General features: G+C 34.8%; 1 pseudogene; it reads left to right on the forward strand.

Moving 5' to 3' along the window:
* The first annotated feature begins 786 nt into the window (after nt 1-786).
* LOC109077110 lies at nt 787-18,574 on the forward strand (annotated as a pseudogene).
* The last annotated feature ends 575 nt before the right edge of the window (nt 18,575-19,149 follow it).

The raw sequence follows: 19,149 nt of genomic DNA on the forward strand, positions 1-19,149 counted from the left end.
GAAAAATATTTCACTTGTGAATCAGTTTATGAAAAGGTACATTCTTGCTCACAATAATTCATTGATAATTTACAGTCTTTTAAATTATATTTCGGCTAGTTTTCTAATATTTTGTTTTTATGTTATTCTTGTAACTATCTGCTATAGCTCAAAGAAGGAAACATTTATCTTATTAGTCGAGTGTGTTTGTGATGAAGATGATGGTGTTGGAAGACAATCGTCAGTTGTTGGACCAATCAGATTTCAGTGGGAGAAAAAGTATGTAAAGTAGTAGTTTATTTTTTTATTTTTTTTATTTAGTCTATAAATTACGCGTTTTATAATAATGAATTAAATTAAGGTTACATTAAGATGTGAAATTGATATTTGTGCAAATATTGTTAATTTTTATTCCTCACTCAGAAAAAAAATGTACAAAATCTGTCACTGGGGCAGTAAGCCTACCTTTTTAAAAGGTACAGTTTTGTACCTTTTTCAGGTGCGTATTAGTAGCCTACATTAAAAGGCCATATTTGTATCTAAAGTGTAAATATTAGTACATAATTAGCAACTTGCAACTAGAAAATGTACCGGCTAAGTTACCGCTTTTGTGCCTTTTTTCTTAAAATAAAAATCAGCTATCTGCATATTACCAAAAATAAATAAATAAATAAAAAATAGGTCGGTCGATTTGAAAGCAAAGCTGTATATATTTTTAAACATAAAATGATTCAGAGTTTATTCGAAGCAATTGTTTGGAAACTGTTGTCTCCTCCCCATGCTCAGTACCTGTTGCAGATAGGCGCTCCTTCCTGTCGCTCATTGACAGTTTTGTATGTGCGTGTGTGTGTGTGGATATGAGGGCATGTCTACTGTGTGAACGCACGAGGCCAAACACTAAAGAGCTGCTGCCCTCGCGGTGTCCTCGCACACATCACGCGGGTTTTAACCGGGAAACACTCGCGCACTGAACCGGCAGGATCGCGCAGTGTCGCGGCTCTGGTGATTAAATTCCTCGCGCAGAGATCAGCAGCACTGAAGCACCGCAGAGGAGCAGAGTCACTGACAGGTAACAGTTGCCTTTCACGTCAACATCACATGCTTTCGTTTCAGTCGTTCGGACCTATCTGCATTTCAACCATAGAATGATTATTATATTAATAAACTTATAATTTTATACCTCATGTTCATGACAAATAGCTGTGATATATTGATAGGCCCATTTAACAAAATAATACAAATAAATGACAACGCTGTAATATTTTCAGGTTTACTTAATGTAAGGTGATTTTATAAACATTTATTGTGAAAAAAAGTATTGTTAAAACTCACAATAAATTGCAATTCTTAAATATAACTACAATGTTTTTTTTTTTTCTAAATCTTTAAATGCACTTAGATTTGTCAATGGCAGGAATGTAAATAGCTACTTACTTTTTGATAGACTATACACTGAAAAAAAATTGGTGTAGAAAATTTTTCACTCAGAAATTGATAGTTAATTTCACAAATAAATAGAAAACGGCACGTAATAACGATGAATTTAACGCGAAATTCTGAAGCAGAAAGAATAGTCAGTATTTTCTTGTAAAACACTTTGTTGTATTTACAGCTTCTAAAAATAATATTTACAGTGTATATCGGTGATTAATTGAATGTGATCATTTAAAGGCCTTAATTAGTTTTTAAATCATGTTAAGGTCAAAATAAAGGTTGCATTTATGCGTCACCAAGGGTTTTAGGCTACTATTTGGTGGATCAATATATTAAAAAAAAAAAAAAACTTTTTATTTTTATTATTATTATTTCTAGAAACCCTTCAATGTTATAGTGCTTTTGAAACAACCAAGGAAATCATAGATAATAGCAAGAGGCATGTAGAACGTTTTCGACTGTTTGCTGAACCACTGAAGAAGCGCTGTTTTAGGTGTGTGTTCATATGCTTGTGCGCAGGCGCTCGGCGGGGCGGAATGGACTTCAGTTATGAGACGGACCTGGAAGAGTTGTGTCCGGTGTGTGGGGATAAAGTTTCTGGCTATCACTATGGTTTATTAACCTGCGAGAGCTGCAAGGTATTAAATCAGACGGTTTAAATATACCCTACTGTAAAATGTTTTCAGTAACCTAAAATCTGTCTGATGTTATGATCTAAATCAACAGGTTTTAAGTATAAGTATCTTTTTTTAATCTAAATGTTGAATACATTTATCCTGAATAATTTAATAGGACTATGACTGAATCAGCCTGGCCACCTTAGCAGAGTTTTAATGGTCAGATCAAGTACTATAGTTGACAAATGCACATCATATAAAGGGTTAGACATTTTTGTCGATATATTAGATTTTAAATAAATAATATTTCGATGTTACAGTCACTTAGAACAAATCACGTAGCCTGTTTATTCATTTTAAAGTCACTTCGACCATTTATCTATAGATACATTATTCTATAGAATTTATTCTGTATAATTGTAAATATTTATTATATTCTTTTCTTCTTTCTTGTCGAATGGCAACATTTTTTCCTCCCTTCATTTTAAAGGGTTTCTTTAAGAGGACCGTACAGAATAACAAACGGTACACATGTGCAGAGAGCCAGGACTGTAAGATCGATAAAACCCAGAGGAAACGGTGTCCGTTCTGCCGCTTCCAGAAATGTCTGAACGTCGGGATGCGGCTGGAAGGTGAGCGAAATATGCTTAATCTCAAATTTAATCTCAAATTCAGTTCGGTATAGACAACTGCATAAATCTGAAATTTATTGGAGATCAAATAATAATAAATTATTTAAATGATTAGGCTACAATTGAAAATATTTTCTTATAAAAATCATATCTTTCAATTTTAGAACTGTTTGTGTTTTATTATATAGATTAATTTCTCGTACATTTTTCGTTATCTTATCATTTACTTTTAAAATCTGCATGTATATGGATTAATTCAATCTTGTGACAGGATCTGTGTATATTTTGAAAAATTGGCTAAAAAACGATTAAATCATATTCCATAAGGCAGGTCTATTTAAAAAAAAACGATTAAGAATTTAAATTGCATTGCAGCCAGTTGATTAGTTCCACGTGTAGATGTAGAATTAGAGAAAAAATAAACAGTGAAGAAAAAAAATCGCCGTTCTTGTTGCAAGGTCGCTATTATCTGCAGGCACCTTTGCCTTACCGGCTGCGCGCGCTTTGCTTCTGGATCAAGGTTAAGTATTCATTTAAGCACAGCTCTATTTTTAATCAGGCAGGCTATAGAGGTATTTTTAAAGTTCGTGAGTTAACCGAAGGACGAATTTTAGAGAAACGGACAAGAAGCAACATATAACTGCTTGTAGAACACAATTCTTTTCTTCTAAAAATGAACATTCCAATTAGAACCAAAAATGGTTCTGCTACATACATTAGAAGAACCTTAAGTTCCACAAATATCTTCATATTAATTTAATTTTAGAAAAAAAAACTATGTAGTTACTTCAACCCAGACTGATCTGAAGAATACTTTTTAATTATTTGACTGTAATTTTATATTACTGTATATAATATAAATATAATATAATACTTTTCATAACACATTTTATAATGCTTTTAAATGAATATAAAATACAGAAAGTAGCATACAGTTTTTTATTTTTATGACTTTTTATTTAGATAAAAAGTTATAAAATACTTTTGTATAATACTGTTAAATATTCATATTAATATAAAATGTATTGTAATATGGTTTTGTTTGTGCTCACAGCTGTCCGTGCTGATAGGATGCGAGGAGGGCGCAATAAATTTGGCCCCATGTACAAACGAGACCGGGCGTTAAAGCAGCAGAAGAAAGCTCTAATCCGGGCGAGTGGCTTAAAGATGGAAGCCACGCCCCCTTTGATGTCATCCCCTCAGTCTGACTACAGCTTCAGCACTGCTCTGTCCACCCCGGCTCCAAAAAACACCCACCCAAACGTCGGCGCCTCGGTTGCAAATAAAGATTACGTAAGCATCGTTTACCTCGGTGGCTCCTTGAGATTTATAAGTCAACATCTAAGCATACAGTTCTCTGAGTTTACAGTACCCGGCGTATCCCACCCTGCCCAGCCGTGCCATCAAATCTGAGTACCCCGACCACTACACAAGCTCAGAGCATTACACCAGCGCCAGCTCCCCAGAATCTGTTCCAGGCTACACGTACGTCGACCAGACACAAGTGTCGACCAGCCCGCCGCTCGCCCCGCCGGGCTTAACAGTACCGCCGCTGGTTCTGGAGTTTGTTCGCTGTGAGCAAGATGAGCTGCAGGTGCAAAGCAAGATAAGCGCTCACCTGGCCCACCTGCAGCAGGAACAGAACTCTCGAAGCACGGTGGCCAATCAAGAACAGAACACACGTCTCGCTGCTAAACAGGAACGGCTCAGCACCTTCGGCCTGATGTGCCACATGGCCGATCAGACGCTCTTCTCTATAGTGGAGTGGGCGCGGAGCTGCATCTTCTTTAAGGAGCTCAAGGTAAGTGTGAACACAAGCGAAACTGAATTAAAGGGATAGTTCATCAAAACATGAAATTCTGCCATCATTTACCCCCCTCATGTTGTTCCAAACCTGTATGAGTTTCTTTGTTGTGCTGAGCTAAAAAAAAATCATATTGCATCATATTTGCTGAGCAAAATCCACAATTTGTATCCAACTAATTTTGGGGTGCTGATTCAAAAAATATAGTCTGTTTTGCTCAAGCACGTCCCACCTTCTCACAATATATGATGCGTTTTGTTGCATGTTTGGTTTTAACAATCATTTGTAAAGTGAAAAAGTCTTGTATTATCCCTAAATCACCAGAAAAACTGCCACAAAGATTCCTATCTTCCTGTAAACCAGGTTGCAACTATTTGTTTAGTTCTCAGCCATTTTCCACATGTGTAAATGATTTTGAAGACACTAGTCGATGCCTAATCCTGATTTCAAGCTCAGAGTTATGGCCAGCGACAAGAAAATGCAAACATGCCCCAGAGGTTTTCTGCTAAATCTGTGGGTGTTTTACATCCAAATGGTGATGTAAGATTACAGATTTTGTGAGGGGGGAAAAGATTATTTATTTACACACTTGTGTTCATGTCAAGTTATTTGACATTAAATGGAGCATTTGAGGCAAATAGAGCAAACTTTTTTATTTTTTTATTTTAAATACTTCCTTTTGTCATTTGTAACCTTTGAATTTTTGAGTTTTTGGCTATTTTAATAAGTGGAAAGCTGATACATATATATAAACTTAAAATTTAAAATCTTATTTTGTAAAAAAAACTTTACTTTATTGAAGTTTTTATTGATATTTTGGAATCCAGTATCATCAGATTAAGTAATATTAGGCCTTTTACACACATAAACACACATAAACACACACAAACACACACAATGTTTGCATGACCAGAGCGGATACGGTTGGCATGATGAAACGATGCTGACATGTACGAACAGGGAATGTGTGTGTGTGTGTGTGTGTGTGTGTGTGTTTCCAGATGAAGAGACCCGGCCTGCTGTGTTTGCTCTGGCTCACTGTCACGTTTATATCGGCTCTAACATGCGGACAGTGATGTCTGATGTGATTCAATCAACAGGTGTATTTGAGGAAATTATTAGCCGTCTGGTAATTTTATGAGGTTTTGTAGCATAAATGACTGCATTGTAATGATGCTTTGAGCTGGTCCTGAGCCTGTGAATAATGATAATGATATTATAATAATCATTATAAGGCATGTTTTGTGCACACTTATATAAATTACCATTCAAAAGATTGTGGTTGATAAGATTTATTCATGTTTTTGAACATAAGAAGTCTCTTTTGCTTAACGTGTCTGGTTTTATTTGATCAAAAATACAGTAAAAACAGTAATATTGTGAAATAACTGTTTTTTTTATTTGAATGTATTTTAAAATGTAATTTATTTCTCTGATACAAAGCTGAATTTTCAGCATCATTACTCCAGTCTTCAGTGTCACATGATCCTTCAGAAATCATAATTTGCTAATTTGCTGATCAGGAAACAGTTTTTATTATAATCAATGTTGAAAGCAGTTTATTTATTTATTTTTCTTTTTTTGTGGAAACAGTGATGCATTTCTTTCAGGATTCTTTGACGATTAGAGATTTAAATTTATTTGATTTAATTTATTTGAAATAGAAATATTTTGCAGTATTAAAAAATAGAATAGTCTTTACTGTCACTTTTGATTAATTTAATTCATGCTTGCTAAATAAAACTATGAATTTCATTAAAAAACAAATCTTACGGACCTCAAACTCTATTTCTTTTTTTGAATTAATACCGGATACTGAAATGAATTCATTTAATAGCAATTTTGCAATTATGACAAGATTATTAAAACTGTAGAATTTTCATGAATCTTGCATTAATACATTCTGACTTTTGCATATTTCAGCTGGAAGTCTGGATTTACTGTTAATCCGAAATGCTGAGATATATTTAAGATTCATTTCAAAAGGCTCATTAACTTTTTCAGAACAATCTTAAATTGAGAGCTCCTGCTATATTGTGTCCATTATAACCTGTGGCATTGAGGGGTCTTTACATAAAACACTTGAGTTTGGTGGTCCTGAAGAGCTCTTTAAATAAACTCAAGAGTGTTTGTTGTCTTAGAGGAAATAGAGGATACACTCCTTTCTTTTGTCCATTCTGAGCTGCTGTCACTTTCTGTAGTGTTTCCAAACCCTGCTGACAATGCGGCATAAACACAATCACACGTTACAACATTTCAATCACACACACAATATACATAGTAACACTAGCTGTTATTCACCCACACAGACACACACACACACACACACAGACAATGGTACTCTGTGAAATTACACACACATAACAGAATAACCTTCTCAACACACGCACACACATACACACAAATAGAGATAAAACGGAGGTAGGAAACAAAGGCTTAGTAAACAATAGGAAGGCCAATGTAAAATTTGAAAGATTATTATTAAAATCTGAAAGTGAATGAAAACATTTTTAGTTTCAATTAAAAATACAAGATTACAAAAAATACAAAAAACACATGATAGTCGCTTCTGAAACTGATTTAAAACAATTGTTAGTGTCTGCAACAAATATAACTGAATCTTTTCCTTTTAATTTCTTCATTTTTAGTGCAAACACCGCAATTTCCAGTCCTTTACTTCTCAGTACCTCTGTGTGTGTGTGTGTGTGTGTGTGTGTGTGTGTGTGTGTGTGTGTGTGTGTGTGTGTGTGTGTGTGTGTGTGTGTGTGTGTGTGTGTGTGTGTGTGTGTGTGTGTGTGTGTGTGGGGGGGGGTTTAGCAACAGCATTCCTCTCCAGATAAGGGGAGAATGTGAATGCTTCAGTGTCCGTGCACTCAGTCTGCCTGAAGATTTTTCTTATTCAACAAGTCTCACTCTTTTTAATTCATCAGATTCCTCCAGAAAATAGTTGTTATACTCAGCTGACTATTATTCGCTCCTGAAAAGATTCCAATTAGAAGCAAAGTAGTTTTTATATTCTGATGTAATAAGAAAACCAATATTAACCTCTGCTTTTCAATACTTTCTAGACAGTAAATGCATCTACTGTCAATGTTTAGTCTGAGCATTTAATGAATATTTATTTTGTTAATTTAAAATCCAGTAAATATGCTTCTCTGGTCCATCAGTTTGATCTAATCAATTGGCAGCACCTACAGGTCTAAAGTGTAAAGTCCTCATGGTATCAGTTAGTAATACCATAGTACTTTGATATATAGTCCTATTCCAAAATACAATATTCACAAACGCTTTAGTGAGACCATGGTATGTTTTGTAAGTGACATAACATACTGACTGACTAATAAAGCCACTGAGGCAGGATGCTGCAGTACTAATACCATCATCACTTCCTCTGTCTGTGCTGATGGATTGTTTCCACTTCACACTATTACCTGAACAGGTGTGTTCACACACACATATCACACCCACACATACGCCGGATGTGAACTGTTAGTTTATTAACCCTCTGAAGACAAACATATGCAGTGTATGTCTGACAGTTTGAAAGATGTTTAGGATGGTGTGTTTGCATCTCAATCTACAACCAGTCTCTCTAGTGGTGTTCAGTAAAGCATACTACCATACTTGCAGACAGTGTGTAGAATGCACGTGTGTGTGTGTGTGTGTGTGTGTCTGTGTGTGTGTGTGTGTGTGTGTGTGTGTAATACACTGATGATTTCAAAAGTTTGGGGTTGATATGCTTATTTTTTTATATTTCTAAGTCTTTTAGATTGACTAAGGCTGCATTTATTAATACAGAAAAATACAGTAAAATCAATAATATTTGAAAACATTATTACAGTTTCAAATAACAGTTTTATTTTTGAATATATTTTAAAATGTAATTTATTCCTGTGATGCAAAGCTGAATTTTCAGCATCATTTTTAGTCTTCAGTGTCACATGATCCTTCAGAAATCATTCGAAAATGCTGATTTTCTGCGCAAGAATTATTAGCATCAGTGTTGAAAATAGTTGTGCTGCTTTTGTGTATTTGTGCAAACCATGATACAGTTTTTTCAGCATTATTTGATGAACAGAAAGTTCAAAGAACAGCATTTTTAAAAAATCATTTATAACCCTATAAATGCCTTTATTGTCACTTTTGATCAGTTTAATGTGTCCTTGATGAATAAAAGTATTAATTTCTAAATAAATAAACCTGACCCTCAGCTGACATTAACAGTTTGATAATTAAACCTGCCATGATTTTTAACATTTCCTTTTAGATTTACTTAAAAACTGGCAAAGTTAAGACATTCTAACAAAAAAAAAAGTATGTAATTAAAAAAATATATTTTAAATGAATGATGGATACTTCTCAAATATTTAAACTTGAAGCCATGTGAAAAAGCAGCATATTAACATTTGCATATTGTCTGTTATTGCAAAATGCATTCTATTTAAAATAATTTAACGTTAACAAGAAAAGATAATTGACCATATTTATTTTCTTTATGCATGTTTCTGGTTATATTTGAATCAATTATTTGATCATGTTATTACATGGTCATTACATATATATGTATGCATATGTGTGTATACACACAGAAGTAAACGTCTGTATTGAGCAGTAATATAATATATAGTTTAAACAGTAAACAGCTATATTGAGCAGTAAGCAGTACACTAAAACTGAATTCTAAATGTAGCTTCTGTCCTCTGTGGTCTGTTTGTGAGTTGTACTTCCACATTCACACAGCTGGACATCTGTGTCCTTCTAGGTCAAAATCAAATTCCTGCAACACAAAAAGAGGCGGGTTTATTCTACAAAGATAAAACGGAGAGAGAAATAGCAACAAGAATAAAGCCTGTGTTGTGGAAGTCTGGGGCAGCGGGCAGGTATTATCGCCGATAAATGAGGGTTACAAAATATATAAAGCACTGACAGGGAAGTGTTGTGGCGTTCAAGTGTGGATGTGAATGTGTGCGCGTCTGTGTGTGATTTCAGAGTCAACAGCTACTGCTGAGAAATGGACAAGGGTCTTGTTTTACTCATAATCTTTTCAGAGTAAAGCTTTTTCTCTGTCCCATATAATAGCCCACACTGGGGTGCCAAGGGCATCTGACACTCTCCAAAAGCGGCCTCGCACAGCACTTATGGTGAGGACAAGCTGAAAAATGCTAGTACGCTAGTAATGGTAGTAAGTCACAGGTTCAGTATTCAAAAGGGAAGTTAGTTTTTCTCAGAGTCCTTATTGTAGCACTTAGTATCATTGATTGATTTGGTTTATTTATTTACGTTTTGTCACTTTAATTGATAAACCTTTTTTTCTTTACCTGTTTTGTCTTGTGAAAGTCATGTGAAAATAATGTAGCTATTAAAGGAATAGTTCAGTCACAAATAAATTTGCTGAAAATGTACTAACCCTCAGGCCATCCAAGATGTAGATGAATTTGTTTCTTCATCAGAACTTGAACTTGCATTAGCACTTGCTCAGCATTGCAGTGAATGGGTGCCATCAGAATGAGAGTCCAAACAGCTGATAGAAACATCACAATAATCCACACCACTCCAGTCCATCAGTTAACATCTTGCAAAATACATTTTTTTAACTTCAAACCATTGCTACCACACAAAACATGAATGTTTTATTCATAATAATGCTTCTTTCAGTGAAAATGTTCACCCCTTGTTGTCCTCTCACATCAAAATCAACCAATCAATTTATTTAAAACAGTTTTAGACTATTTTTTCTCGCTTGGTCTATGCATATTTTTCTCCTGATTCAGATGAGACCACTTTTTCACTGAAGAAAGCGATATTATAAATTATAGCTGATATTGATAGATTTATTATAATAGGATAGATTTGTTCCTTACAAACACTCTCCTTTTTTGCTGTTGATTGATGGACTGGAATGGTTTGGATAATTTGTAGATTTTTGTGATGTTTTTATCAGCTGTTTGGACTCTCATTCTGACGGCACCCATTCACTAAGAAACAAACTCATCTAAATCTTGAATGGCCTGAGGGTGAGGACATTTTCAGCAAATTTCTGGGTTAACTATTCCTTTCATATTTCCGTATGGTACATTGTTTCATACTATTTTCTTACAAATTTAGATTTATTCATTTGTTGAATTATTTGCATTCCAAATACAGTTTTAATGAGAATGATGCTTCTGGGTGACTAGTTTAGGAATAGGAAATATGGACATTTTAACACTGTTGGTCAGAGTGCATCTCTCCTGATTATCTATCGTTTACAATGCATCATTTTGTGGTGTTTTCAGAGAGTACATTCTGGTTGTCCAGTTTTGCGGTAGCACTTGTAATGTGATTCTGACCTTGTTGTAACGTTATTTCTGAACTTATTTCTACTTGAGCACTTTCATACTATCGTTTGAGCGTACCTTGATTCTCCAAAGTAATAGCTAGCATTGCTAACAATAGTTTGCAGCAGGTTCACTTCAAGTCAAATAAAACCGTGTTTCTATGTTTATTCATGAAAGCAGCTGTAAATGCAGAAAGTTGTTTTTCTTTTCAAGATTGAAATGACTTGCTTCAAAAGAGCTTTAGTCTGAAGCTTTTTCTTTAACTGTCATCAAAACATTCACTAGCTTTAGCTACTTCAGGAAGCTTAAATAAGCTAGCATTACTTTTTATTAAAAAAATATTCAAACACAAGGATAAAGGATATATAAAAAATGAAAAATCACCATTTACTCAGCCTCATGTCATTTCAAACCCTTATGTGTTTATTTCTCTTTTGCATTTTGAGTGAACTATATATGATTTTGATATTTAATAACACTAGTTGCTTGCGACTAGTTATCAGCTGATTACATAACTACAAAAAAAATTTCTTTTGAAATGATTTGTTTACAGTACGGTGAAATGGTATTTAATAACATTCACCTCAGTATTGATTTATTTATTTGCATAGAAACCTTTGCATGCTTGTTTTTGTCGATCGTGTAGCACATTGTGTACCTGTGTATCTACGGCAACAGACAGACTCCAGCTTCCTTCACTGTGTGCAGAATGTGCCGTATGATCTCTCGTCATGGCAACAGGAGCATGGCATAAAGGGAGTGATAGAGATGCCGTCCAATTCTATGCGCTTTAAAAAATAACTAGTGCATTCCTGCTGCAATTAACTGTTCCGCCCCGTGAGGCTCCTGAGGGGTCACGAATCTCATATGCAACAGTGAGCTGAAAGTTGTTTCATCCACATAATTGGCTATTTTCAATTCAATTCCACCTGCTTAATTGGAGTCTGAATATGCACAGTAGCAGCCGGCTATTGAATGAAGACTGAATCACATCTCTGCTAACCTGAATGATGGTTCAGTCCATTCTGTTCCATTTTTATACAGTGACTCAATGCTATTGTGTTGGTGGTAGAAAACTTGCAGCTTTCTGGAAATTTTGTGTGGGTGAGGCTCCTTTTAAACGTGCCTGAATGTACTGTATGTGTGTAGGCACAATGACATATTCACATTGTATTGCACCGAATATGAAAATATGTATGTATGTGTATGAGTATTTATTTATTATTTATCTATACATGAAATGAAAAATGAAAGAAATATCAAAAATAGGATCTCTTAATAATATAATTTTTTTTTTCTAAAAGCAAAAATAATTTCTGTCTCCTCTAGAGATTTAGAAGAAACTCAAATTTTCCACAATTTTCAAGAAATAAATAAATAAAAATTAAATACTTCTCATCAAATAATCTTTTCCTTTCATATTTATAAACCTCTATACTTTTATATTATATAACTGACTAATTTGTTTGCATCTATTTTTTAATCATTTATAGAGAAACAACTGAGATTCACTAATTAAATCAAATATAGCTAATATAAACACATACAAAATATACATATGATGTAATTATAAATAGTATTAAATAATAACAAATATCAATAGATATAGCTTAAGTTTCCTGGGCTATGAAAGAGCAACATTTGAGCAATAATATTTTATACAAAATAAAAATATATTAAAATTCATTTTAATCAGATTTTTTTTTTTCATTACAAAAATATCTCCTCTAGTTGTCAAAAAGCAAATAAAACACTTCTTATCATAGACTTTTTTTTTTTAAAGAATTTAGAGAAACAACTCAGATTCACTTAATAAATTATATAAATAATATAAAAATATGATAAATATCAATAAATATGATAATTAATATAATAGAATTAATAAAATAGTGTAAAAATCTACATACATAATGCATAATATAAACATATTTGGAATAATTTTGTCTACTTTCATATTTATGTTCTTTCTGCTCCACAGGTGGGAGATCAGATGAAGTTGCTGCATAACTGCTGGAGTGAGCTGCTTGTGCTGGACTACATCGCCAGACAGTTGCATCATGGGAAAGAGGACAGTGTGCTTCTCATTACTGGACAGGAGGTAACACACACACTCAAATCAGACACAATATAGGCACAAATATACACTTGACGTGTTGATTTTATGTAGTATATGTCTATGTGTGTGTCAGGTTGAGCTTGCATCTTTAATGGCCCAGGCAGGGGTCACTCTGAACGGGATGATACAGAGAGGTCAGGAGCTGGTGCACCGCCTACAGGAGCTGCAGCTGGACCGCAGAGAAACCGCCTGTCTCAAATACCTCATCCTCTTCAACCCTGGTGAGAATTTTGACTTGAACCTCAGTTACTCAGTTTCTCTGTTTTGCAAATAGGCCAATTTTAGGGTTTAGTGTTCTTGAATAAAACTAAAGAGTTAAATGTGATTATTAAACTTGGGGAAAAATACAGGGAGATATAATTGTCTGCACATATAATGTTAATCAAGTGCACTAAATGCATTCATAATTTAGTTCTACAGTTTTTCTGATCTTTTTTCTTTTTAACTAGTGTTACTATAAGACTTCCATATGTAAATGAGCTTTGATATGATTGGCTGATGTCTTTCCATGTGAATTATAAGGTTTGCGATGCACAGGTATATACTCTACAGGTTAAAAGTTTGGGGATTTTTCTTTCTTTCTTTCTTTAAATTATTACAATTTAAAATAACTGTTTTCTAATTGAATATATTTTAAAATGTATTCTTCGGATGCAAAGCTGAATTTTCAGCATCATTACTCCAGTCTTCAGTGTCACATGATCCTTCAGAAATCATTCTAATATACTGATTTGCTGCTCAAGAATAACTTTTCTATTAACATTACTATCAATGTTGAAAACAGTTGTGCTGCTTAATATTTTTCTGAAAACTGAGATACTTTTTTCAAGGTTCTTTGATGAATAAAATTTTAAAAACAGCATTTATTTCACATAGAACTCTTTTTAACATTATGTCTAAAATAAATAAATACAATTTTTAAAATAACTGACCCCAAAAACCTTTGAACTGTAGTCTGTGAATGTGCTTTTGTTTGTGACCTTATAACCAAGATGATTTTTGCAGTTTATATTTTCAGTTTATATTTTTCATTTGCAGTTATATTTTCAATAAATTGTAAAACTTTTTATTTCAGAAGAGCAAAAAAAGTGTCACATTTAATTCAAGACTTTTTATTAACCTAAGATTGTGTCCTAAAATTTCGTTAGAGTTTTAAATGTTTTGCGGTTGGTTGAATGATTGATAACAGCTAGGATGTCTTATCATTTTTATTTAAATAATATTTCCCTTAATAAGTTCTGCTAAATTGTTTCGAGTTCTTAACTAATTCCAGAGGCCAAAACGACTTCTCATTAATGAGGAAGAGGTGTGAAATCTCCTCTTTCTGTGTCCGTCTCCCTCCGTTCAGCAATGCTGCTGCGGATGTTTTAATAGTTTCATATAAAAGACATTTTCATAGGCTCGGCGTCAGCGCCCGTCACCCCGTCCTCCGCGTCTTATTGAGCGTATCTATATTTCCTCCGCCGGGGTTTGACCGAGGCTAATTAACTTCTCAAAAGATGAATATTGCATTGATTTCGAGCCCCGCTAACGAGGACGCGCGTGTATCGCGCTATTTGTCGTGAGCGGCAGCGTGCTTTGTGTGGCGCGGGGCGCGTGGTAACTGGGTAATGGGCTTAATTAAAATGAAAAGCTGCTGAATCGCTCCCGTTTACAAAGGCAGGGAGCCGGACCCCGTATCCGCTCGCAGACGCACACACGCCTTCTATAGCGAGACTCCGGCTCAAAAGAAGTTTAATGGATTGACCCCATATTGGTCCGCGCCGCCGCGCCTCTCTTTCTCAGCTTCAGGAGAAAATGCTCCTTTATTGTTCGCGTTCGCTTAAGTGAGAGCAATTTAGCGCCGACAAAAGCTGCTTTTCATAATAAGAGTGCTTGAGGGCTGTGTGCGTGCGTGCGTGTGTGTGTGTGTGAGAGAGAGAGAGAGAGAGAGAGAGAGAGAGAAAGAGAGCAGGTTTGTATTTGTGTGCGTTCGGAAAGTGCTTGAAAACCCATTTTCCACTCATGCGGTCTTTATTGAGACTCTGTTGGTGCATCTCTGTGTTATTTTAGTACCACTGATATACTGTTTTTTTTGTTTGTTTGTTTTTTTTTATTTTTTGAATAAGATTATATTCTCATATTTTCTGTTTTCACTTTAGTTTTATTTAAAGTTGTCATAATTTTGTTGTTTTTTCACATTTTTATTAGATTTTTTTATTTTTTTATTTTTATAGTGTTTATTAATTTTAGTTAGTTTTAGTTAGGCTATTTTGCTTCAAACTCAAATGGCAACTAGCTGAAATTAGCTAAAATGTTTATTTTTATGTCTATATAGGCTATAGTTTTTAATCATGTTTATTTATTAATCATTATTAATCATTTTTGTTATTTTAGTAGGCCTAAATGAAAATCAGCAATGTTACATATAGCTAAAATTGTTAGTTTTTAAAACTAAGTCTACATAGTATTTATTAAATATACATTTATTAGTTTTAGTTATTTTAGTACTTCAACTGAAACAAAACAAAAATGAAATATGTTGCATTGGCAACTAGCTGAAATTGTTTGCCAACATATATAAAATATATTTTTTTATTTATTAGTTTTATTTTTATTTTTTTATTTAAACTAAACCATAATGAGAAATATTGATTTTGAAGCTGATTATTATTATTATTACATTTTTTAATATTCTTGTTTTATTATTATTATTGCCAGTTTTAGCTTATTTAGTTTCAGTTATTTTAGCACTTCAACTCAAAATGAAATTAAAATAAATGTTGCCTTGGCAACTAGCTAAAATAAAGCTGATTTATATATATATATTTTATTTCAGTTAACATTTTATAATTAATATTTTATGTTCAATTTATAAATGTGTATATTTTTCTACATTAACATTATAAGTAATGTAAATGTTTTTATGATTTTAGTTTTAGTTAACACTTTTAGTTAATAACCCTGCTGCCCTGCTCTCTCTAACTGCAGATGTGAAGCTGTTGGAAAACCAGCCTTACGTGGAGAGCGTGTACGAGCAGGTGAACGCCGCGCTGTTGGAGAGACACACTGTGTGCATATCCGCAATTCCCCGGACAGGTTTAGCCAGATTTCTGCTGCGCCTTCCCGAGCTCAGAGCACTGAGCACACAATCCGAAGACTACCTGTGCTACAAACACCTGAGCGGAGAGGTGCCGTGCAACAACCTCCTCATAGAAATGCTGCATGCCAAGAGAACCTGCATCTGACACACACACACACATTTACAGCCCTGATTCCTTTGCAGATGACCCATGTTATTGACCCTAGACGTTTTGCAGCAGTCGTCTTTCGCACACAGAAAACCTCATCAACCATGCCACTGTGTTTCTGAAAGGAAAGAGGGGAGATGTCAGTGTTATTGACTGTGCTGCGGTGTGATGACGTATTTTTGTAGGCCATACAAGAAGTCAGCATCACCCTGGTTTCTTTGACAACAAAAATCCAACTACAATTTTTCTATTGGTTTTTGCAGAAAATTAAGCTCTGTGACTTCTTAGCAAATTTTGTTCACAAATGAACACACAGTTTGAAGCTTGAAAAGTAAAACGCTAACGCCAAAGTCTAAACACAAGCTACAGCACCAGGGGCCCCCCGGTCGCATGACTTCAGCTCTTTCAGTCCGATATTTATAAAACAAAACACATTTTCTCTTGAAAGTTTAAGAATACTTTGCAAGAGTGCAAATTACAAACACAGTGAGGCTGTGAAAAGTGGTGAGTGAGTAGATGAGTTAACTTATTTGGCTGCCCTGCTCTCTCTAACTGCAGATGTGAAGCTGTTGGAAAACCAGCCTTACGTGGAGAGCGTGTACGAGCAGGTGAACGCCGCGCTGTTGGAGTACACACTGTGTGCATATCCGCAATTCCCGGACAGGTTTAGCCAGATTCTGCTGCGCCTTCCTGAGCTCAGAGCACTTAGCACACAAGCTGAAGACTACCTGTGCTACAAACACCTGAGCGGAGAGGTGCCGTGCAACAACCTCCTCATAGAAATGCTGCATGCCAAGAGAACCTGCATCTGACACACACACACACATTTACAGCCCTGATTCCTTTGCAGATGACACTGTTATTGACTAGATGTTTTGCAGCAGTCGTCTTTCGCACACAGAAAACCTCATCAACCATGCCACTGTGTTTCTGAAAGGAAAGAGGGGAGATGTCAGTGTTATTGACTGTGCTGCGGTGATGACGTATTTTTGTAGGCCATACAAGAAGTCAGCATCACCCTGGTTTCTTTGACAAAAATCCAATACAATTTTTCTATTGGTTTTTGCAGAAAATAAGCTCTGTGATTCTTATACATTTTGTTCACAAATGAACAACAGTTTGAAGCTTGAAGTAAAAGCTAAACGCAGTCTAAACACAAGCTACAGCACGGTCGCATGACTTCAGCTCTTTCAGTCCTTATTTATAAAACATTTTCCTTGAAAGTTAGAATACTTTGCAAGAGTGCAATTACAAACACAGTGAGGCTGTGAAAGTGGCTAGTGAGTAGATGAGTTAACTTATTTGATGTGATGACCTTGAATGTCCTGAACAATCTCTGTAGTCTCATTTGGCAAATAACCTAGTTAGCTTGCAACTTTTTCAATCAAAAGGGTATTTAATGTTGTAGAATAAAACATGAAAATATATTGTGCTTGTGTTCAATACCCAAGAAAACCCAGTTTAAAACCCACTGACTTTAGAACGATGGAACCGGAAATGCTACGTTAAATACTTGTTTCCAGGATTTGGCCTACAAAAATATGTCATCCCTTCAGCACTCTATTTAAAAAAAGCAACAGATTGTGCCTTCCCTCTAAACACACACGCACACACACACCAAAAAGCACTTATTCCAGTAATCAAAAGATAAGGTGAGACACAGTCACAGCCAAGAACCGCCCACTTAGACAGAAAGCTGCAACATGTCTGTCATGACAAGTGAGGTATTTCAATAATTACAAATTAAAGCACAGTTGAAATGATAAGTTGAAATCTAATGATTTCCTCAAGAGAGGCCAGTAAACGAGCTAAGCAACCTTCATTAACATTCCCTTTTTAAGATGGAAAGCGAGAGGGAGAAAGAAAGAGGGAAGGCCTCATTCAACACAAAGCACACCCATAATAGCTCTAACCTAGTGAGCTGCCTACATAGACAGCATCATATACGCTTCTTATGAAATGTAATCTCAAGGCAGCACACTAGGTTTTTATTCCTGTATTTATCAGACAATGCACACTTAAACACCAGAAGATTGTACATTTAAAAAGAGCTGAATGTGTGTGTGCATATGCTGAGGAAAGGGGAGGTAAATTAGGACTTGCAATTCTGCCTTAACACTAACACTGTTGATCCTGTGACGCTGAGAGAATCAATGGGCATAAATAACTATTCAGATGTGTTTGTGTCTCTATGCGTTCTAATGTGTGAGTATGTAAGTGAGTGTTTGTGTGTGCGCGACTGTTATGAAATGTCATCTCAATATATTAAGCCCCTCTCAAGCTTAGGCCAAGCTGATTATGATATCTCAGCATGTTTCATTTTTGTATAGTGGAGTGTCTGATTGGTCAAGTTCTCTTTCATGTGACATGTTTGTGTTAATGACTTTTGTTATGAATGTGCTTAACTGTATTGTTTCAAATGAATAAATACAAATTATTTAAACCAGCAGATATTAGTTTCCCAGGGCGTGGGTTTGATTTTGCCATTGGTGGGGACATTTAATTGTTTGATCAAAATTATTGCTTGGGATAATTTAGAAGTCGCTGGATATTGGTTGGGACATGTCATAGCGTCCCTACTAAATTCTTGAAAATCATAACAAGCGATGTGTGACTTTGGAAACTAGTTCTCTCTTTAAATACGAAGAAGACAAGCAACAGATTAATGAATTATTCCTAATTTCACAAAAAAGCTTAGATGCAATTATGTCAGACATCGAAGTGAGTTGCTGTTTTTGCCACTCTTCTGAGGAAGATGTCATTCACTTGTTTTGGCAATGTACTCACAGAGGAATTTTGGTCAGATTTATTTTTAATGTTAATCCAGTCTTATCTTAGTTTTAATGATGTTGAAAGAGAATAAGCTATAGGAAAATATAAATTAATTTGTGTTTTCTGCTAGCTAAATTTCACATACAAAAAATCTGGCTCTAAACCTTTCTTTTCTTTATTCAGAGTTGATCTAAACAAGTACATGGAAACTATCCAAAGTCTTTATATTCATCCAATTCTTACAGTGA

Source organism: Cyprinus carpio, chromosome B21, assembly GCF_018340385.1.
Source record: "Cyprinus carpio isolate SPL01 chromosome B21, ASM1834038v1, whole genome shotgun sequence".
NCBI classification, from domain to species: domain Eukaryota; kingdom Metazoa; phylum Chordata; class Actinopteri; order Cypriniformes; family Cyprinidae; genus Cyprinus; species Cyprinus carpio.